This window comes from Triturus cristatus, chromosome 12 (genome assembly GCF_964204655.1).
Source record: "Triturus cristatus chromosome 12, aTriCri1.1, whole genome shotgun sequence".
NCBI lineage: Eukaryota > Metazoa > Chordata > Amphibia > Caudata > Salamandridae > Triturus > Triturus cristatus.
This window is the reverse complement of record NC_140595.1, coordinates 826373205-826396044: the sequence shown is the minus strand read 5'-3', so window position 1 is coordinate 826396044 and position 22840 is coordinate 826373205.

Below are 22840 nucleotides of genomic sequence, written 5' to 3'. Positions count from 1 at the left end.
AATGAGTTGCAGACATTTCTTGCTTCATGTGGGGTGAAGCATTTGAAGAGTTCTTTGTACCACCCAAAAATAAACGGTCTTGTGGATAGAATGAATCATGTGGTAGGGGAATGTATAAAATGGGGCAAGTCTGGGAACCATGACATTACAAGATCTTTGAGTAGCATGTTGTGGTTTTATAGTACAAAATCTCTTTCTTCCACCAAAGTTTTACCCTTCCAGCTATTGAGAGGAAGGAAAGCGAACACTAGTTTTAGACCTGGTTGGATGAGCAAGTGGCTTAAATCAGAATCTGACGTGATGAAACATTGGGACATTGTGAAAGAAAATATGTCGCAGACTCAGGCTGAACAGAAACTTTGGTGTGAAAATTGTTTCCTTTGAAGTAGGAGACATGGTCAGGATAAAGGGGGTCATTATGATGGCGGAGAGCCCGTCACTGCCAGCCGTGCATTAGCGGGCCCTCCGCCATGTGATAGCAATTTTTCCCCCGCCATATTACGATGGCGGGGGGCATTGTTAGGGAAGTGTGGCGGTCGAAAAGGCTGCCCACTACGGTTCCACAAGGCGGTCCTTTTCAGCCCGCTTTGTGGAACCAAAACATAGGGCAACATTGCGGCGGTGCCTTGCAGGTGCCGTGGTAGGGATTACGATATCCCTTTCCAGAAGGAAATGGTTTTGGGGGCCCGTAGCGGGCCCCCTATGTGTTGGGGGAGGTCATTGTGCACTGGGGGGTACCCATGGTATTCTCCTACATTTCCATGCACAAGGTGGCAGGCACCGCCTGGTGCCTGCCACGTTGTATACGGAAATGCAAGACATGGCTATTTAGCAGTGCGGCGGGTGCTGCAGCCATCAGCATCCGCCGCAATGTTAAATTGCTAGATGTGACCACCATGGTGGCAGTCACATTGTAATATGGGGTGCGGGACCGCTGCCTTACAGGCGGGCGGTCCCAATCCCCGCTACGATGGAGGGCAGACTCGCCATCGTAATGACCCCCTATGTCTCCAATTCATGTAAAAATAGGGGAAAGCAAGTTTAGCAAATCGACCAGAGTTGTGAAGGTTGGCAGTAATACAGTTCAAGTTGAGAGGGGAGGGGCCATGGTGGAGTCTTGCCAAAATTGTCAAAGTAAGAGTCAAGTGTGGTAGTGGCGGCAAAGATGTAATGGGTGAGAATCTTCGTCCCAGTAAAAGATATGAAACTTTGGCCTCGTCCAAGATTGAAGTTCCTAAGAGAAGTTCTAGCATTATTGTCACTCTGAGCAGGTTCCGGAAGCGATTTTACATATTATTATATTGTTACTATTTTGCACATTATTCTCTTTGTGTTTTTGTTTCTTTTGTTTGCTTTCTTTTGTTTTGGGAAGAAGGGAAGATGTGTAGTACTGGCAGATAATTTTTGTCTTGTGTGAGCTTTGTGTGCACATGCTCAGCAATGGTTCTGTAGTTGCTATGAATGAAGGTTCTGTTCTAAGACTGTAATTGTGTAAGTGGTTGAAGACACAGTCCGGCAGTTACTGGTGTAGACAGGACTGGATGCACGGGTCAACCGTGTGGCCATTAGATTAAAACTCATCTGTTGCTTGCTGTGGCTCCGGCGTCTTCACTACACTCTTGTGGGTGAGTTAATTCTGAAACGAACTGGTGGTAAACCTAAGAGACCAGGAACTCCCTGGATTTCAACCAAATCTAGCTGGGCCCTGTTCAAATGTCGAGGCACTGGACCACAGTGGTGATCGTAATAGACGATTGCTCGGCAAGAAGACTGGCGGACAATCTGCGATTGGTCCAAGGATTATTACGAGCAACAGTGTGGGGCCAAGTCTCCAAACTCGACGAGCACACCCTGAATGCCCTCAAATATAGCGCATTGCTGAAGTGAAAAGATATTCAGGATCCAAGGAGCCAGCAAGAGTCAGCCAAAACAGAGTAAACGCAGAAAGGATCCTTAGAAGCCGGAGCATGGATAACCATGTTCAACTGCTGGCGGGACCACAAGCTACAGCCGCATCTTGAGATCACGCGTCTGCCATCTTTGTGCACAAGTAAGAGAGGAGCGCTCTGAGAAGCAAAGGCAGGAGCCACACCCGCTTCCTGAAGCAAGCCGGCTTCTTCCTCGTGAGATGGATAAGAGACTGAAGGCCACATCATGGTAGTGGCAGAAGTGGAGAAGGTGTGAAAGGTCCACCTGGAACATGTCTGGTAGACCGATGAACAATCCACACGGTGACACGGCGCTAAGCCAGGGTCTGGAGGGGTGGGCACGTAATGTAGCCTGCATGGAGAACAGGGAAGTGCGCATGACCGCTTTGGACGGCCCCAGAGGGCCGACCAAACAGTCATTGCGTAATTAGGAGCGGGCAAACCACTCCTCCACTGCCCTGTTCGAGAGCAGAGCCGCCCTGCCCACCCACCCGCCGCAAAGCAGCAGGACAGGAAGCATAAAATGACAATAACTCTAAGATATTGAAAGCAGTGGGATAGCGGGGGAGCCGCCCCTGCGCGCGTTATCCGTGAAGGGGCGTCAGGGGCGGTGTGAAGGGGCAGCATCGCTCTCACCTTTGCTTAAATAAACACACTTTACAAAAGCTGAGTAGGCGAGAGGTGGTGATTGTATAACGCATGGTGGAACCTTCCAAGTGCTGGAGAAATAGAAACAGCCTGCGACGCCCCGGGCCACCGCGTCTCTGATCCTGGGCAGGTGACACACAAGAAGCACATTCCTGCCTCACCCCCTCAGCTGCGTCCTATCAGCAGCAGCCCCTCCCCAGTTCAGTGCTCCTGGGCAGGTACAGGTGGGCAGGTGACACAACAGAAGCACATGCCTGTCCAGCCCCCACCCCTCAGTGTGTGCAGGCATCTTGCTCTCAGCTGCACCCCATCCGCAGCCTCAGTGCTCCTGGGCAGGCACACGTGGGCAGGTGACACAGCAGAAGCACATTCCTGCACTCCTCTACCCACCCCCCTGTCCAGGCCACTTGCTCTCAGCTGTACCCCTGCTGCAGGGTCTGATCCTGGGCTGGCACAAGAAGGCAGGTGACACAACAGCAGCAACGCATTCCTGCACGCCTCCCCCCTCAGCTGTGCCCGCCCTCTTAGCAGCAGCACATTCCTGCACGCCTCCACCCCCTCAGGTCTGCCCGCCCTCTTGCTGTCAGCTGTACCCCCGCTGCAGCGTCTGAACCTGGGTAGGGTCAGGTGGGCAGGTTCCACAGCAGCAGCCAGCAGCACCTTCCTGCACGCCTCCACCCCCTAAGCTCTGCCCGCCCTCTTGCTGTCAGCTGTGCCCCCGCTGCAGCGTCTGATCCTGGGCAGGCACGAGAGGGCAGGTTAAACACTAGAAACACATTCCTACACTCCTCTACCCACCCCCCTGTGCAGGCCTCTTGCTCTCAGCTATACCCCTGCTGCACCTTCTGAGCCTGGGCAGGCACAGGCGGGCAGGGGACACAGTAGAAGCACATTCCTGCACGCCTCCCCCCCCCCTCAGCTGTGCCCGCCCTCTTGCTGTCAGCTGTACCCCCGCTGTAGCCCCAGGGAGGCCGCACCCTGCCTTTTGGGAGAGGGCAGAGGGCGGCATTAGCTTCACTGACTCACCTTCCGCAGGGTCGAAGGTCTCCGATCACAGCTGCCTCCAGGTGTGCAGCAGGGGGACAAGTGCCAGACACACTGCAGGTGCAGCACTGGCAGCAGGGATGCAAGCTTCAGACACATACAGCTGGTGCAGCACAGGCAGCAGAGGGCGAGCTTCAGGCACACAGCAGGTGCAGCTCAGGCAACAGGGGTACAGGTTGCAGTCACATTGAGCAGGTGCAGCACAGGCAGCAGGGGTACAAGCTTCTGACACACACTGCAGGTGCAGCACAAGCAGCAGAGGGCAAGCTTCAGACACAGACAGCAGGTGCAGCTCAGGCAGCAGAGAGCGAGCTTCAGATACACAGAGCAGGTGGAGCACAGGCAACAGAGTGCGAGCTTCAGACACACAGAGCAGGTGCAGCACAAGCAGTAGAGGGTGATCTTAAGACACACAGAGCAGGTGCAGCACATGCAGCAGAGAGCGAGCTTCAGACACACAGAGCAAGTGGAGCACAGGCAACAGAGGGCGAGCTTCAGACACACAGGTGCAGCACAAGCAGTAGAGGGTGATCTTAAGACACACAGAGCAGGTGCAGCACAGGCAGGAGAGGGGGGAGCTTCAGACACACACAGCAGGTGCAACGCAGGCAGCAGAGGACAAGCTTCAGACACAGACAGCAGGTGCAGCACAGGCAGCAGAGAGCGAGCTTCAGACACACAGAGCAAGTGGAGCACAGGCAACAGAGGGCGAGCTTCAGACACACAGAGCAGGTGCAGCACAAGCAGTAGAGGGCGATCTTAAGACACACAGAGCAGGTGCAGCACAGGCAGCAGAGGGGGGAGCTTCGTACACACAGAGCAGGTGCAGCACAGGCAGCAGAGAGCGAGCTTCAGACACACACAGCAGGTGCAGCACAGACAGCTGAGAGCGAACTTCAGACACACAGCAGGTGCAGCACAGGCAGCAGGGGTGCAAGCTTCTGACACAGACAGTAGGTGCAGCACAGGCAGCAGAGGGCGAGCTTCAGACACACAGAGCAGGTGTAGCTCAGGCAGTAGAGGGCGAGCTTCAGACACACAGAGCAAGTGGAGCATAGACAGCTGAGAGCGAGCTTCAGACACACACAGCAGGTGCAGCACAGGCGGCAGGGGCGAGCTTCAGACACACAGAGCAGGTGAGGATCAGGCAGTAGTGGGTGAGCTTCAGACACACAGAGAAGGTGCAGCTCATGCAGCAGGGGGAGGTTCAGACACACAGAGCAGGTGCGTCTCAGGCAGCAGGGTACAAGCTTCAGACACACAGAGCAGATGAGGATCAGGCAGCAGTGGGTGAGCTTCAGACACACAGAGAAGGTGCAGCTCATGCAGCAGGGGGGGAGGTTCAGACACACAGAGCAGGTGAGGATCAGGCAGCAGAGGGCGAGCGTCAGACACACACAGCAGGTGCAGCACAGGCGGCAGGGGCGAGCTTCAGACACACACAGCAGGTGCAGCACAGGCGGCAGGGGCGAGCTTCAGACACACAGAGCAGGTGCAGCTCAAGCAGCAGGGGCGAGCTTCGGACACACACAGCAGGTACAGCACAGGCAGCAGAGGGCCAGCTTCAGACACACAGAGCAGGTGCAGCACAGGCAGCAGTGGGCCAGCTTCAGACACACACAGCAGGTGCAGCACAGGCGGCAGGGGCGAGCTTCAGACACACAGAGCAGGTGAGGATCAGGCAGTAGTGGGTGAGCTTCAGACACACAGAGAAGGTGCAGCTCATGCAGCAGGGGGGAGGTTCAGACACACAGAGCAGGTGCGTCTCAGGCAGCAGGGTACAAGCTTCAGACACACAGAGCAGATGAGGATCAGGCAGCAGTGGGTGAGCTTCAGACACACAGAGAAGGTGCAGCTCATGCAGCAGGGGGGGAGGTTCAGACACACAGAGCAGGTGAGGATCAGGCAGCAGAGGGCGAGCGTCAGACACACACAGCAGGTGCAGCACAGGCGGCAGGGGCGGGCTTCAGACACACACAGCAGGTGCAGCACAGGCAGCAGAGGGCCGGCTTCAGACACACAGAGCAGGTGCAGCTCAGGCAGCAGAGGGCCAGCTTCAGACACACAGAGCAGGTGCAGCTCAGGCAGCAGAGGGCCAGCTTCAGACACACAGAGCAGGTGCAGCTCATGCAGCAGGGGACGAGCTTCAGACACACAGAGCAGGTGCAGCACAGGCAGCAGAGGGCGAACTTAAGACACACACAGCAGGTGCAGCACAGGCAGCAGAGGGCGAGCTTCAGACACACACAGCAGGTGCAGCACAGGCAGCAGAGGGCGAGCTTCAGACACACAGCAGGTGTAGCACAGCCAGCAGAGGGCGAGCTTCAGACACACAACAGGTGCAGCACAGGCAGCAGATGGCGAGCTTCAGACACACACAGCAGGTGCAGCACAGGCGGCAGGGGCGAGCTTCAGACACACAGAGCACGTGAGGATCAGGCAGCAGAGGGCGAGCGTCAGACACACACAGCAGGTGCAGCTCAGACAGCAGGGGGGCGAGCTTCAGACACACACAGCAGGTGCAACACAGGCAGCAGAGAGCGAGCTTCAGACACACACAGCAGGTGCAGCTCATGCAGCAGGGGCGAGCTTCAAGACACACACAGCAGGTGCAGCACAGGCAGCAGAGGGTGAGCTTCAGACACACAGCAGGTGCAGGACAGGCATCAGAGGGTGAGCTTCAGACACACACAACAGGTGCAGTACAGGCAGCAGAGGGCGAGCTTCAGACACGCACAGCAGGTGCAGCACAGGCAGCAGAGGGGGGAGTGTCAGACACACACAACAGGTGCAGCACAGGCAGCTGAGGGGGGAGATTCAGACACACACAACAAGTGCTGCACAGGCAGCAGAGGGCGAGCTTCAGACACACACAGCAGGTGCAGCGCAGGCAGCAGAGGGCGAGCTTCAGACACACACAGCAGGTGCAGCTCATGCAGCAGGGGGGAGGTTCAGACACAGACATCAGGTGCAGCTCATGCAGCAGAGGGGCAAGCTTCAGACACACAAAGCAGGTGTAACACAGGCAGCAGGGCCGAGCTTCAGACACACAGAGCAGGTGCAGCTCAGGCAGCAGGGGGGCGAGCTTCAGACACACACAGCAGGTGCAACACAGGCAGCGGAGAGCGAGCTTCAGACACACACAGCAGGTGCAGCTCATGCAGCAGGGGCGAGGTTCAAGACACACACAGCAGGTACAGCGCAGGCAGCAGAGGGTGAGCTTCAGACACACAGCAGGTGCAGCACAGGCAGCAGACGGGGAGCTTCAGACACACACAAAAGGTGCAGCACAGGCAGAAGAGGGCGATCTTCAGACACACACAGCAGGTGCAGCGCAGGCAGCAGAGGGGAGAGATTCAGACACACACAACAGGTGCAGCACAGGCAGCAGAGGGCGAGCTTCAGACACACACAGCAGGTGCAGCACAGGCAGCAGAGGGCGAGCTTCAGACACAGCAGATGCAGCGCAGGCAGCAGAGGGGGGAACTTCAGACACACACAGCAGGTGTAGCGCAGGCAGCAGAGGGCGAGCTTCAGACACACACAGCAGGTGCAGCACAGGCAGCAGAGGGCGAGCTTCAGACACACAGCAGGTGCAGCACAGGCAGCAGAGGGGAGAGCGTCAGACACACACAGCAGGTGCAGCTCATGCAGCAGGGGAGGAGATTCAGACACACAAAGCAGGTGCAGCTCATGCAGCAGGGGCGAGCTTCAGACACACACAGCAGGTGCAGCACAGGCGGCAGAGGGCCAGATTCAGACACACAGAGCAGGTGCAGCTCAGGCAGCAGGGGGGCGAGCTTCAGACACACACAGCTGGTGCAGCACAGGCAGCCGAGGGCGAGCTTCAGACACACATCAGGTGCAGCTCATGCAGCAGGGGCGAGCTTCAGACACACACAGCAGGTGCAGCGCAGGCAGCAGAGGGCGAGCTTCAGACACACAGCAGGTGCAGCACAGGCAGCAGAGGGCGAGCTTCAGACACACACAGCAGGTGCAGCACAGGCGGCAGGGGCGAGCTTCAGACACACAGAGCATGTGAGGATCAGGCAGCAGAGGGCGAGCGTCAGACACACACAGCAGGTGCAGCTCAGGCAGCAGGGGGGCGAGCTTCAGACAAACACAGCAGGTGCAACACAGGCAGCAGAGAGCGAGCTTCAGACACACACAACAGGTGCAGCTCATGCAGCAGGGGCGAGCTTCAAGACACACACAGCAGGTGCAGCACAGGCAGCAGAGGGTGAGCTTCAGACACACAGCAGGTGCAGGACAGGCAGCAGAGGGGGAGCTTCAGACACACACAACAGGTGCAGTACAGGCAGCAGAGGGCGAGCTTCAGACACGCACAGCAGGTGCAGCACAGGCAGCAGAGGGGGGAGCGTCAGACACACACAACAGGTGCAGCACAGGCAGCTGAGGGGGGAGATTCAGACACACACAACAAGTGCTGCACAGGCAGCAGAGGGCGAGCTTCAGACACACAGCAGGTGCAGCACAGGCGGCAGAGGGCAAGCTTCAGACACACAGCAGATGCAGCGCAGGCAGCAGAGGGGGGAGCTTCAGACACATACAGCAGGTGCAGCGCAGGCAGCAGAGGGCGAGCTTCAGACACACACAGCAGGTGCAGCTCATGCAGCAGGGGGGAGGTTCAGACACAGACATCAGGTGCAGCTCATGCAGCAGAGGGGCAAGCTTCAGACACACAAAGCAGGTGCAACACAGGCAGCAGGGCCGAGCTTCAGACACACAGAGCAGGTGCAGCTCAGGCAGCAGGGGGGCGAGCTTCAGACACACACAGCAGGTGCAACACAGGCAGCAGAGAGCGAGCTTCAGACACACACAACAGGTGCAGCTCATGCAGCAGGGGCGAGGTTCAAGACACACACAGCAGGTACAGCGCAGGCAGCAGAGGGTGAGCTTCAGACACACAGCAGGTGCAGCACAGGCAGCAGAGGGGGAGCTTCAGACACACACAAAAGGTGCAGCACAGGCAGCAGAGGGCGATCTTCAGACACACACAGCAGGTGCAGCGCAGGCAGCAGAGGGGAGAGATTCAGACACACACAACAGGTGCAGCACAGGCAGCAGAGGGCGAGCTTCAGACACACACAGCAGGTGCAGCACAGGCGACAGAGGGCGAGCTTCAGATGCAGCGCAGGCAGCAGAGGGGGGAACTTCAGACACACACAGCAGGTGTAGCGCAGGCAGCAGAGGGCGAGCTTCAGACACACACAGCAGGTGCAGCACAGGCAGCAGAGGGCGAGCTTCAGACACACAGCAGGTGCAGCACAGGCAGCAGAGGGGAGAGCGTCACACACACACAGCAGGTGCAGCTCATGCAGCAGGGGGGAGATTCAGACACACAAAGCAGGTGCAGCTCATGCAGCAGGGGCGAGCTTCAGACACACACAGCAGGTGCAGCACAGGCGGCAGGGGCGAGCTTCAGACACACAGAGCAGGTGCAGCACAGGCAGCAGAGGGCCAGATTCAGACACACAGAGCAGGTGCAGCTCAGGCAGCAGGGGGGCGAGCTTCAGACACACACAGCTGGTGCAGCACAGGCAGCAGAGGGCGAGCTTCAGACACACAGCAGGTGCAGCTCATGCAGCAGGGGCGAGCTTCAGACACACACAGCAGGTGCAGCGCAGGCAGCAGAGGGCGAGCTTCAGACACACAGCAGGTGCAGCACAGGCAGCAGAGCGGGGAGCTACAGACACACACAACAGGTGCAGCACAGGCAGCAGAGGGCGAGCTTCAGACAAACACAGCAGGTGCAGCACAGGCGGCAGAGAGGCGAGCTTCAGAAACACACAGCAGGTGCAGCACAGACAGCAGAGGGGGGAGCATCATACACACACAACAGGTGCAACATAGGCAGCAGAGGGGGGAGATTCAGACACACACAACAGGTGCAGCACAGGCAGCAGAGGGCGAGTTTCAGACACAAACAGCAGGTGCAGCACAGGCGGCAGAGGGGTGAGCTTCAGACACACAGAGCAGGTGCAGCTCATGCAGCAGGATGCAAGCTTCAGACACGCACACAGCAGGTGCAGCACAGGCAGCAGAGGGTGAGCTTCAGATACACAGAGCAGGTGCAGCACAGGCAGCAGCAGGTTAAGCTTCAGACACGCAAAGCAGATGCAGCTCAAGCCACAGTGGTGCAAGCTTCCATCATAAAGACCAGCCAACTGTAGCACAATCAGCAGGGGTTCAAGCTTCAGATGCACAGAGCAGAAAGCTGCAGGTCATGCAAAAGAAGAGCAGGTGCAACTCAGTCAGCAGGACTGCAAGCTTCAGACAACCAAAGCAGATGCATCTCAAGCACAGCGGTGCAAGCTTCCAGCATACAGACCAGCCAGCTGCAGCGCAGGCAGGAGGCGTGCAAGCTTTCGTCACAGAGACCAGGCAGCTGCAGCTCAGGGAACAGCACAGCAGGTGAAGCTCAGGCAGCAGGGGTGCAAGGTACAGACAAGCAAAGCAGATGCAGCTCAAGCGGCAGTGGTGCATGCTTCCATCATACAGACCAGCCAGCTGCAGCACAGGCAGGAGGGGTGCAAGGTACAGACACGCAAAGCAGATGCTGCTCAAGCGGCAGTGGTGCAAGCTTCCATCATACAGACCAGCCAGCTGCAGCTCAGGGAACAGCACAGCAGGTGAAGCTCAGGCAGCAGGGGTGCAAGGTACAGACACGCAAAGCAGATGCAGCTCAAGCGGCAGTGGTGCAAGCTTCCATAATACAGACCAGCCAGCTGCAGCACAGGCAGGAGGGGTGCAAGCTTTAGTCACAGAGATCAGGCAGCTGCAGCTCAGGGAACAGCACAGCAGGTGCAGCTCAGGCAGCAGGGGTGCAAGGTACAGACACGCAAAGCAGATGCAGCTCAAGCGGCAGTGGTGCAAGCTTCCATCATACAGACCAGCCAGCTGCAGCACAGGCAGGAGGGGTGCAAGCTTTAGTCACAGAGACCAGGCAGCTGCAGCTCAGGGAACAGCACAGCAGGTGAAGCTCAGGCAGCAGGGGTGCAAGGTACAGACACGCAAAGCAGATGCAGCTCAGGCGGCAGTGGTGCAAGCTTCCATCATACAGACCAGCCAGCCAGCTGCAGCACAGGCAGGAGGGGTGCAAGCTTTAGTCACAGAGACCAGGCAGCTGCAGCTCAGGGAACAGCCCAGCAGGTGCAGCTCAGGCAGCAGGGGTGCAAGGTACAGACACGCAAAGCAGATGCAGCTCAAGCGGCAGTGGTGCATGCTTCCATCATACAGACCAGCCAGCTGCAGCACAGGCAGGAGGGGTGCAAGCTTTAGTCACAGAGACCAGGCAGCTGCAGGTCAGGGAACAGCACAGCAGGTGAAACTCAGGCAGCAGGGGATGAGCTTCAGACACACAGAGCAGGTGAAGCTCAGGCAGCAGGGGATGAGCTTCAGACACACAGAGCAGGTGCAGCACAGGCACCAGAGGGCGAGCTTCAGACACACAGCAGGTGCAGCACAGGCAACAGAGGGCGAGCTTCAGACACACAGAGCAGGTGCAGCACAGGCACGAGAGGGCGAGCTTCAGACACACAGCAGGTGCAGCACAGGCAACAGAGGGCGAGCTTCAGACACACAGCAGGTGCAGCACAGGCAAAAGAGGGAGAGCTTCACACACACAGAGCAGGTGCAGCACAGGCACCAGAGGGCGAGCTTCAGACACACACAGCAGGTGCAGCACAGGCAGCAGTGGGCCAGCTTCAGACACACACAGCAGGTGCAGCACAGGCACCAGAGGGCGAGCTTCAGACACACAGCAGGTGCAGTACAGCAGCAGTGGTGCAACTTTCACAACCACACAGAGCAGCCAGCTAAAGCACAGGCATTAGTATAGGCTTAAGTCACCAAGATCAGGTGCAGCTTATGCAGCAGCGTTGAAATCCTTAATTGGTTCACATGCTTGAATCATCCCCTGTCCTCGAGTTCAGAGTCCCATGTAACTTCAAAGAGCAGCAGTAAACCTGAAAACTGTGCCCAGTTTGTAGTTGTGTGACCTCTGTGGAAAAAAAACACAAGCTCCAGCTGATGGGGTGGACATGAACAGAATTCCATTCCCCTAAATGCCACTAAACTTCAGATTTCCTCAGCACAAATCTGAACCAATACCAGGCATGTGACCCTCGACCAAGGAAAGTGGAAGGGCTTCACATCAGTCTACGAAAATGACCAGTGCGGAGGAAGTTTAGTTGCAGGTACAGATCCTGTTTCTTCTCCAGTATTCGATCTTTCATAAATTCTCATTGTTAGAAGGTAGTTCTGACACTATGGGCCGCCTGGATTTTTCGCTTTTTGAGCACCTAATTGTTGAGCTTTTACTGTGGGGGAGCCTCATAAGTTGGGACTCACCCACAGTGAACTCAGGATGTAAGAGAGTGCATGGGGATTTTACGGGTGTTCCCCTGGCTTGACCAGGCCACTGCGCAGCAGCTGGAGTAAGGGACACTGGGCTGGTTACATGCAGACACATGTGTACATACGTGTGCACACGTGTACGGGCTGCGCAGGGGAGATTCCTAGCGTGCGCACTCCAGGAGCAGCTACAAAGTGAATGGTGTGGCAGGACTTATGCAGTATTGGGTGGTGACATGGAATAGGCTTTATACACTGAAAAGAAACATGCTAGGGAAAGTCAGTGTGTTTTACTGTGTTTTCACTTCATTATTTCCCTATGGGGATGTGGGGCCCATGGCCAGATTAACTTCCGTTAGGCCTACAGGTTCCAGGCACGCACTTAAGTCCAGTGTAGCGAATGTGAAAATAAGTATTCTGCAGAGTCCAAAGTCATATTTGTACTGCTTTTGGGTCATCCAGAACTGTCATATTTCTCTGAGCCAGCCATGACCAGACCCAGGCTGAGGGCTGACCTCAGCTGGATGGATTGATAACCTTTCTTCCACAAGCTAGGGCCTCCTCTCCACGAAGAGAAGATGGGTGGGGCTACAGGCCAATCCATCAACCGCTGTCGCTGGGTGCCAGGCACCAGGCTGCACCAAGGAGGGAAGGCAGCGTGGGGGAAGGGGCTTCAGAGGCATGTGGCCAGAAACCCTGGATGACGCCATTTTGAACAAGCCCAGAGTCTGGACAAGAAGGAGGGAGCAGGGGCAGGGACGTGATGTGTCGCTGTTTGATAGGACCAACAGAGACTTCCTGCCAGCCCCCTACTCAACTTTTAAAAAGTGCTTGCACATCAAGAAAAGCTCTCTGGGGTGTGGTCTGCTGAGGCTGAAGGTGCTGGAGCCTGGTGCAATGGGCAGTTGGAAGGCGAGACCCCCTGACTGCCCCCAGGACCCTATCAGCACCAGAAGAAGAGCCCAGGACTGGTGCACAGAAGCAGGGACCTCTGCGCAGGGAGAAGAGAGGCCCAGAAGGAGAGCCTGGCGAAAGGCTGGCGCAGGGAGCCAGTGAAGACAGCACACTGCTGAATCTACCCTCTCGGAGACCCAGAGGGCAGAGGAGAGTGTTCCCAGTGGCTGGGGCTGGTAAAGGGGAGCATGAAGCGCCCCATAATGCCTCGCCAGGCATTTGGAAATCTGCAGTTTTGGTGCTTTGTGGCCCCCAGAGGAGGGGGGTCACCCTCATTTGTGAAAAGGTGCTGGGGGAGCTGCTGGAGAAGCACAGTCTTCCCCCCCAGCACGAAGAAATCTGCCGTTTTGGTGCCTGGTGGCCCCCAGAGGAGGGGGTCACCCTCATGTGTGAAAAGGGGTGCAGGGGGGCTGCAGGAGCACCGCAGCCTCCCCCAGCATAAAGAAGAACAGTCCACCCATAAGTTTCACGGGGCATCTGAAAGAATAACCCCTCAAGGGCTCAGCCAGCCTTTAACACCTTCTAGGCTGGAACTTATGTTCTACAGCTGAGGGTGTACTATGAAGTGCATCATGGAGTGAAGGGCTGAGTTAGGGATGTCTGGAGAAGGGCATCCCCTGGAGGTGAAGTGGTGTAATTGCACCGAAATGCATTTACTATTGGTTATTTCTTATTAGGTGGACTGAAAGTCACATGTGTAAAGTGAAGTACCTGTGTAAAGTGATGTTAAGCTAAATGGAGTTATGTTGCTGGACTTTCCTGCTAGGGGGTCTGGCTGTATTTACGTAATCCCATGCTTTTACCTGTGATTCCTTTTAAAGTGAAGAGGTGCACTGCAGGAGAAGTGTAGTTGCCAGGAGTACTTCTTTTGAAGGGACTGTAAGTCACATGTGTAAGGAGATGTCATAAGCCAAGTGGGGCTATGTTGCCAGACAGTCCTGCTAGGGTGTCTGGCTGTATATGCGCAATCCTGTGATTTCATCTGTGATGCCTTTAGGGGCTGTAATTGCAATGCATTCAAATGATCAACCAAGGTGATGAGTACTGTCATTCTAAAGTGTGCGTAAACATGGATTCTTGCTGCTGCGCTTAGGTGAAGTCCCCAGACTGCTAGCCCGTAAGATATAGAGGTGCATACTGTATGGTCAGTAGGAGATGCTCAGTCAGGGTCATGTGTCACCAAGGCAGGTTTACCCCTTTTTAGGTCTCGGCTAGCGAAGGCTGCGCTTGCGCAGTCTCGCTTGCGAGATTTAATGACTTGGAGAAGAGGGGCTTGAACCCGCCTCTCTTCTCCACTCTTCTCCATTGGCTGGCCTCTTGAATGCTGGCCAGCCATTGGAGAAGAGGTCCGTCATTCCGATTAGGCCCCGTCCTTTTCGGATCGGGGGCGTGTTTTTTGCAAGAAGTCTAATTATCTCCTCCAGCCAATGGCTGGAGGAGAGAACAGAAAAACACGCCCCCGAATCCGAAAACGCCGCTGTGTTTCTCCGAGGCATTTCTGCTTCGCCTCGGAGAAAGGCGGTGGTGTTCCTGGCGTCCTCTCCCCCTGCTGTTGGCTCCCGTGTTTGGCTGCTGCTCTGGTAAGGCAGCATTCGTTATCTTTTTATCGTAGCTTCCGGTGTCTCTAGCCTTCTGCGTGACTGATAGATTTTTGCAACAATCATGGGTCTTAATATTTACCACTCGGTGTCAGTTTGTTAAAATGGCCAATTGGCGGGTGGAATACGAATTGTTCTTTGCCCATGCATACCAATTATATATGCAAGAAGTATTATTGGTTATGATTAATCCAGCAATAGAAAGCAATGACGGATTTTTAGATCGGCCGTTTTGCCCAACACAACATGCAAAGAAATTAAACATCCTCCCCCTTCCGGGGAGGACAGAAGAGGTCAAGGGAGCCGTAGGCGGCTGCAAACTTTATGACAAGGAAACACGCGAGTCATAATTTCTTTCCCTGTGCTGAGCCCACCATAACTACAACAGCAAACAACCCTTCTCCTGTGGTCTGTAATGTGAGCAGCCAGCAACAATACACTCGCGCAGGGCCACTTACACCAGCCGAGGTATCTGCAGCCTGAGCTGGGCTGCTGCGGCGTCTCCAGATCACGTTGCCCGGCTGGCTTGTTCAAAGGAGGCGGCGCTCCGCGTGACTACTGGCGGACACGGCGGGGCTGCCTGAACTCGCATCCCGATGGCCTTCCTGCAGCGGAGCCGTGAGCAGCGCTACGCCAAGGAAAGGTGCGTGACCTTGTTAAACTGGGGGTACGTGGATGGGGGAGGTCTTGCGTGACGGTGCCCGGGCCAGGAGCTGGAGCGTAGGAAAGCGGCACTATTCGGTGCGTCTTCCGGGCTCCTTGTTTACAGCATGCCTGCTCGTGTTTCTCAGCGCGGGCTGCTGACAGCTGGTATTGCGTTGCAGGGATTGGTGCGTTTAAGGCCCACTGCCCCCCGCTGGCAATGTACCTGTGCTCCCCTTGCTTTACCCGGGTTTCAGGGGCTGCACTAGCCCCACCTCCCTCCGCGCCCTATCTAGGGGCACTAACGTTTACGTACTTGTGGGAGAGTCAGATCAAAAGGCACGGGATACAACACAACGAATGCTGGTGTTCCCGGAAATAGCCTTGTTGGGAAGCGATATACATTAGCCCTCTAAAGCGACTCTCATTTAATCATAGCTGTACGATGGTCTCATGTCACGAGAGTGACTTTATGATTGGCGTTGGTGTTTTTAATAGGAATGGCTAGCATGCTGGTAGTGGTAGTTCCGCGCTTCTTGTCATAGCCCCACAGCTCCCAGCCTGTTTAGTGCTGGTATCAGAAAGTCAGGCATGCCTGAAAGTTATATTTGCCTGTTAAAGATGTACTTGACAGTAGGTTTCCTTTATTTTTTCAGACTATGAAATAGGTTCTGCTTGAGTTTCACCAACACGTTAACCAAATCAATGCTGTGTCCTCAAGTCTACATACTTCGGAGGAAGACAAAAACTTCTAATTTCCTGGCTTAGCCATGTGGACCGTGCCATTGCACGCAGAGTGAGAGTTTGAACGTCAATTTATCTATTTAGGCATTTTTCAGAATGAGTTTACATTTATGCACACTGTGTTGTTAATGCAGCCAGGTGTTACTTTAAAGGCAACGTTTTACATTTCCAGATCACTGCTGCAAAAAAAAATGAGCGAGGTTTGTGGAATTTCATTAATAATAATTCAATTGGCCCTAGTAAAAAAAGAGACATCTGAGTGAAGGGAGAGAGACAACTGAGAATGAAGGTTCAGACCTACAGAGCGAAAGTGTAGGAGTGCAAGAAGCAATGTTGTGAGAGAACTCCGAGAGGTACAGAAAAATAGGGATTCATGTGTAAGAGAGAGGACCAATGAGACAAACATGATAGAAAGATTTGCTGAGAGATGAGGCAATGGATATCGATTAGGGGTTGCAATGGGTCGCAGTTGTGACTCCTCGCGGTGCTTTTGCTCTCTCATGGCATCTGATGTGGCAAGAACACCGAGGCAGCTGCATTTGTGAGTGTTAGGTCTCCCGCCTTCCTGTTATGTGGCCGTTTTTTTTTTTATGCCAATAATGAATAATAGTCTATTATTCAATATTAGTGTAATAAAATGGAGTCCTAGGAGCTGTAACAGGACATGTGCTAACCGCTGAGGTAAGTTAAAGAAAATGCTTTTAAATGTATGTTGTGTCCATGTGTGCAAGTGTGTGTGTGACAGTGTAAGTGTGAGAGTGAGTGTATTTTTATGTGCCAGCATGTTTGTGTGTGACAGTGAGTGTGAGTGAGAATGAGTGTGATGCGTGTTAGAGAGAATTAGTGTGAATGAGAATGTTGGACAGGCCACACGAAGGGCTTGCTCCCTCCCCGCACGACAGGGCCCGAGCTCCGGCCCACCAGGCATAACCCACGAAAAGCACCCGTACCCCGTCTCCCGACGGATCTTCTGCCCTCGGACCTCTACTCATCACGGGGCCCAGCCCCACCGGCCCCCCCGGCCGGTTCAAGCCGCCATCTTGGGCCCTGCACCACGAGGCCGCGTGGCCTCGGCCCGACCCTAACCCCGGGCCTGACCGGCCCCGACATCCCGGCACCACCATCCACCCAGGAGGTGAGCGGACCACTTGGCAGGTCAATGGGAGGACGAAGTGTCAAGAGCTCTTCCCCCGCCAGGTGCCGATCGCCCCCAGCTCCCCCAGGCGCTGGCTCCACCCCCCCGCTGAGTGTCTGGACACCTTCATCCCGGGCCCTCCGACCTCCAAGTGCGAGGGTCCGGACATCAAAGAGTGCCTGCCCTAGAACTGGGGCAATTCCGGAGCAGGAAGGCAGTTGTATCCTGGAGTCGAGAGACACCGAGAGAACTCAGCCTTGACGGACTACTGGCGCTGCCGTAGCTCGCTCTTGTGAACCATCGTCCTGCCTGCTGGCGCTGCCGCGGCCTTCTACAACACCCATCCTCGTCGGGACCTGCTGGCGCTGCCGCGGCCCGTTGTAACGACCATCCTCGTCGGGACCTGCTGGCGCTGCCGCGGCCCGTTGTAACGACATCCTCACCGGGACCTGCTGGCGCTGCCGCGGACCGTACATCGACCCTCTTTCCGGGACCTGCTGGCGCTGCCGCGGCCCGCACCAACCAAGCTCGAGGATTGTGAGCTAATCATCATCTCATCCAAACTACCTGACTGGTAGACAGACTGTCCCGCTACCCCTTACCCTACTTTGAGAGACTTGAATCGAGGGGACCCCTGAGTCCAGACCTCCTTGTACCCTTCAACCGTACCTTAAGAAGTGCTTATAAAGAACACTGAACCTTATCCGTGTGTGGTATCTGTCTGTGGGGGGGGGGGGAAGTTACTTATCTGTACGATCGCTGGAGACGGCTCTCCCCGGAGACCTCTCCTCCTGACCCCGGCCGACCCTCCCGGTCCGTCTATCCTTTCTAACATTGGTGGCCAGCGGCGCGATCCGAATCAACGCGTAATCGTACAGAGAGTAGCTCACCCCACGACAACAACACGATGTCAGCCAAAGATAGCAACTCCACCGAGAAATTCCAAATGGATAAATTAGAAGAATACAACCACCGCGAACTGAGACAATTCTGCATAGAACTTGGCATTGCTACCACCGGCCTGAGTACCAAAGAGGATCTAAAGCACGCCCTAGTGTCATGGGCAGAAACTGGGGTCGCCGGACCCTCCGACCAAAGCAGCATCACACCAGAGGGGAACGCCACGGCTCCCGAGGAGCGGGGAACGGGCCTCTCGCAGGAGGAGATCCGAGAAAGAGAAAGAACCAGACTGCACGAGTTGGAAATGGCACGACTCAAGATGGATGGGGAACTCAAGTTAGCTGAACAGAAACTCAACCTCGAGCACATGCGGCTCCGAGATGAACGAGAAGAGAAGCAGAGACAGAGAGAGCTGGAGGAGAAAAAAATAACGCTCGAGCACGAGCGCAAACTGGCGGAAATAGAACTCCGGAAACAGAATAAAGAACTGGGGGTGCCTGAGCGACCACACACCCCGGGGCCAATCGAGAAAAAAGTCCACATCCCCAAGGATGTTGTCCGCGAGTATGTCCGAGAAGACGACATACAACAGTGGTTTAAAGCCTACGAGATCGCCATGACCTCCCACCGGATCGACCGGAGTGATTGGGGAGCCGGACTCTGGGGGAGGTTTATCAACGAGGGGCGCGATGCCCTACTGCAGCTCCCAGATCACCAAATGTCGTCCTACGACCACATGAAGGCTGCCCTCCTCACCCGCTACGGCCTCACACCCGAGATGTACCGCCAGAGGTTCAGAGATTGCACCCGGATCCCAGGTACAACTTGGGTAGAATACGTGAACTATTTCAGCCGTGCCTTCGAGGGTTGGATAAAGGGGAGCCAGGTCACCACCTACGAACAACTCTTTAACCTGATGGTATGGGAGCACCTGTCGAACAACTGCTTCGTCGAGCTCAGGCAGCACCTCCTCGACAGTAAGCTGACTGACCCCCGGCAGCTCGCCGCCGAAGCTGACCGATGGGAAAGCACCCGAGTGGGCCGGAGGGGGCCACACGAACAGAACAGAAACAACCAAGGCCAGCACCGTCCTCGGGGAGGAGGAGGGGGCCAGGGGCGAGGGAGAGACGCCTTGCCCGCAACACCCGTGGCCAGCACCCCGGCTCCGGCCGGTCGGGGCAACCCCCCGTGGCGTCCTGGGGTCCGAGCCAACGTCACGTGCCACCGATGCCAGCGAGTCGGCCACTACGCCAATGACCCGAGCTGCCCGCAGAACCAAACACCCAAGCCCCGCCAGGTAGCTGCCGCCGCCCTGGGGGAAGAGCGATCATTGGAGGAACCAGAGGAGTATGAGCCGGCCCAGCAAGAGTGGGAACCGGCCGCCATGGTCCTGGCGTGCTTAGGGGGAAGAGACATGGTTCCGCGGGCTCCCCTACCCGCTAACACCAGGAAATACGGTCAGTGGGTGACCATTAATGGACAGAGAGCCGAGGCCTTGCGTGACACAGGCGCCAGTGTGACGGCCGTCCGCTGTCACCTGGTGAAGCCCGAGCAGATCCTGCCGAACATTCTCTGCCCCGTCCGCTCGGCAGACAACTCCGAAAGTATGTGTCAAATGGCCTGCGTTCCATTCGAATGGGGAGGGGTCTCCGGCCTGTTGAAGGTGACGGTCCGGGACGATGCCCCCGTGGACTGCCTCCTGGGGAATGACCTCGAGAGTTCCCCGTGGGCCACCGTTGAGAGAAGAGAGCACCTGGGGATGCTGGGCCTCCCGGACTGGGCCTGCATAACCACCCGGTCCATGGCCGCCCGTGCCGTCCCTCGATCAGAAGAACCAGAATGGCCAGCACCTCCGCCCCCAGTCGCCCCAGTAGAAGACAACGACGAGGCCAGCCTCCCAGACCCGACGGCCGAAGGGGACGCGCAACCCCAGGACCTTCCTGACCTGGCTCAGTGGCGTCAAGAGGGGGGGCCCACCCAAGCACAGTTCCGCCAGGAACAAAAGACCTGTCCCTCCCTCGAGGGACTCCGCCAACAAGCCAGCGCCCAGAACGCCGGGTACTCCACCGGAACTTACTGGGTCTACTGGGATAACGACCTGCTATACAGCGAGCAAAGAATCGCCGAGCTGGGGGCCGGTCGAGTGCTGGTGGTACCTCTCCGCTTCAGAGACTTTCTGCTCAACCTGGCCCACGATGTTCCCCTGGCTGGACACCTGGGCCAAGATAAAACGTACAGCCGCCTAGTGACCCACTTTTTCTGGCCGAAGATGAGGAATGACGTCCTGAACCACTGCCGATCTTGCCCCACATGCCAAGCCAGCGGGAAGAGTGGTCGGAAGCTGAAAGCCCCTCTGCAGCCCTTCCCTGTGGTCACCACCCCGTTCGAGAGGGTGGGGATAGACATCGTGGGGCCTCTGGACCCCCGCACGGCACAAGGACACAGGTTCATCTTAGTACTGGTGGACCATGCCACCCGCTACCCCGAGGCGGTGCCCCTACGGACCGTGACCGCTCCGGTGGTTGGCCGGGCCCTAATGGGGATCTTCTCCCGGGTAGGCTTCCCCCGAGAAGTCGTCAGCGACCGAGGCCCGAACTTTATATCCAAATACATGAAGTCCCTCTGGCAACAATGCGGGGTCACCTACAGATTCACGACCCCCTATCACCCCCAAGGGAACGGACTAGTGGAGCGTTTTAACCGCACCCTCAAGGGGATGATTGGGGGATTGGAAGAGCCCCTCCGTCGCCAGTGGGATGTACTACTCCCGTGCCTCCTCTTCACCTACCGCGAAGTTCCCCAGAAGTCCCTCGGTTTTAGCCCTTTCGAACTCCTGTACGGGCACCCTGTGCGAGGGCCCCTCAGCCTAGTAAAAGAAGGTTGGGAGATGGCCCCCCTAAAGACCCCTCCAGACGTCTTCAAATACCTCCTGGCCCTACGCAATCAGACCCGGCGCTTCAGAGAGATGGCCAAGGCGAACCTCGAGGCCAGCCAGGAGGACATGAAGAGGTGGTATGATCACAATGCCTCCTCCGTTGAGTTCGAGCCTGGACAACAAGTATGGGTGATGTCCCCCACCGAACCATGTGCCTTGCAAGATAAGTGGACGGGGCCCTTCAAAGTGGTCGAGCGCAAAAGCCCCGTCACTTACCTCATCGACCTGGGGACCTCCCGGAACCCCCTTCGGGTCCTCCACACCAACCGACTCAAACCACACTTTGTGCGCTCAGAACTCAGCCTCCTGATGGCTACGGACAGTGGGGCAGAGGAAGACTCCGAACCCCTCCCGGATCTTCTGAAGACTCAGGAGAATGACGGCTCCGTGGACGGGGTCCGGCTCTCTGACACCCTCACTTCGGAGCAACGCCAGGGCTGCCGGAACCTCCTGCTGCAGTTCGCTACCCTGTTCTCCCTCACCCCCGGGGTCACCCCTTGGTGTTTGCACGACGTGGACACCGGGGACAGTCCCCCTATCCGACACCGGGCCTACCGCGTACCAGATCGGGTACGGGCCTGCATACAGGAGGAGGTGGCCAAGATGCTCACAATCGGGGTCATCGAGCCCTCGGACAGTCCCTGGGCCAGTCCGGTTGTATTGGTCCCCAAAGCCGCTGCCCCCGGCACCGCACCTGAACTGAGATTCTGCGTCGACTACCGGGGCTTGAACGCTGTCACCCGGACCGACGCTCATCCGATCCCCCGAGCAGACGAGCTGATCGACCGGCTGGGGGCCGTCCGCTACCTCAGTATCTTCGACCTAACAGCGGGCTACTGGCAGATCGGCCTCACACCCAGGGCTCAGGAACGGTCAGCCTTCTCTACCCCCGATGGCCACTACCAATTCAAGGTCATGCCCTTCGGCATGAAGAATGCCCCCGCCACGTTTCAACGCCTCGTGAACCAGGTCTTGGCGGGGCTCGAAGAGTTCAGCGCTGCCTACCTGGACGATATCGCTGTATACAGCCACCACTGGGCCGACCACCTCCGTCACCTCCAAGAGGTCCTACAGGCCCTCCAGCGGGCTGGCCTCACAATTAAGGCCGGCAAGTGCCAAATTGGCCAAGGGTCTGTGATCTACCTTGGGCACCAAGTGGGAAGCGGGCTGGTGGCCCCGCTACAACTTAAGATTGCTGCCATCCAGTCCTGGCAGCCCCCCGTCACCCAGACCGAGGTCCGAGCCTTCTTGGGGCTCACCGGCTACTACCGGCGGTTCGTGAAGGACTACGGCAGCATCGTGGGGCCCCTCACGGGTCTCACGTCCAAGAACCAGCCGAAGCGGATTAACTGGACCCCCGATTGTCAAGCGGCCTTCGAGAAGCTGAAGGCCGCTCTATGCACCGCCCCTGTGCTCCAGGCCCCCGATTACAGTCGGGAATTCATGGTACAGACCGACGCCTCCGACCACGGCATCGGAGCCGTCCTTTCTCAGTTAAACCCCGAAGGTCATGACCAGCCGGTGGCCTTCATCAGTCGACGTCTCCTGGCCCGAGAACAGCGCTGGAGCACCATCGAGAGGGAGGCCTTCGCAGTGGTGTGGGCCCTCAAAAAGCTCCGGCCCTATCTCTTCGGTACCCACTTCCGGGTACAGACCGACCATCGACCCCTGCAGTGGCTGATGCAGATGCGGGGGGAGAACCCAAAACTCTTGCGCTGGTCCATTTCCCTGCAGGGAATGGACTTCACTGTGGAGCACCGACCAGGCCAAGACCACGCCAACGCGGATGGCCTGTCCCGCTTTTTCCGCCTCGACGAAGAGAGTCCCCAAGGAGATGGGTGACTCTCCCCGCCTTCAGCTGGGGGGGACGCATGTTGGACAGGCCACACGAAGGGCTTGCTCCCTCCCCGCACGACAGGGCCCGAGCTCCGGCCCA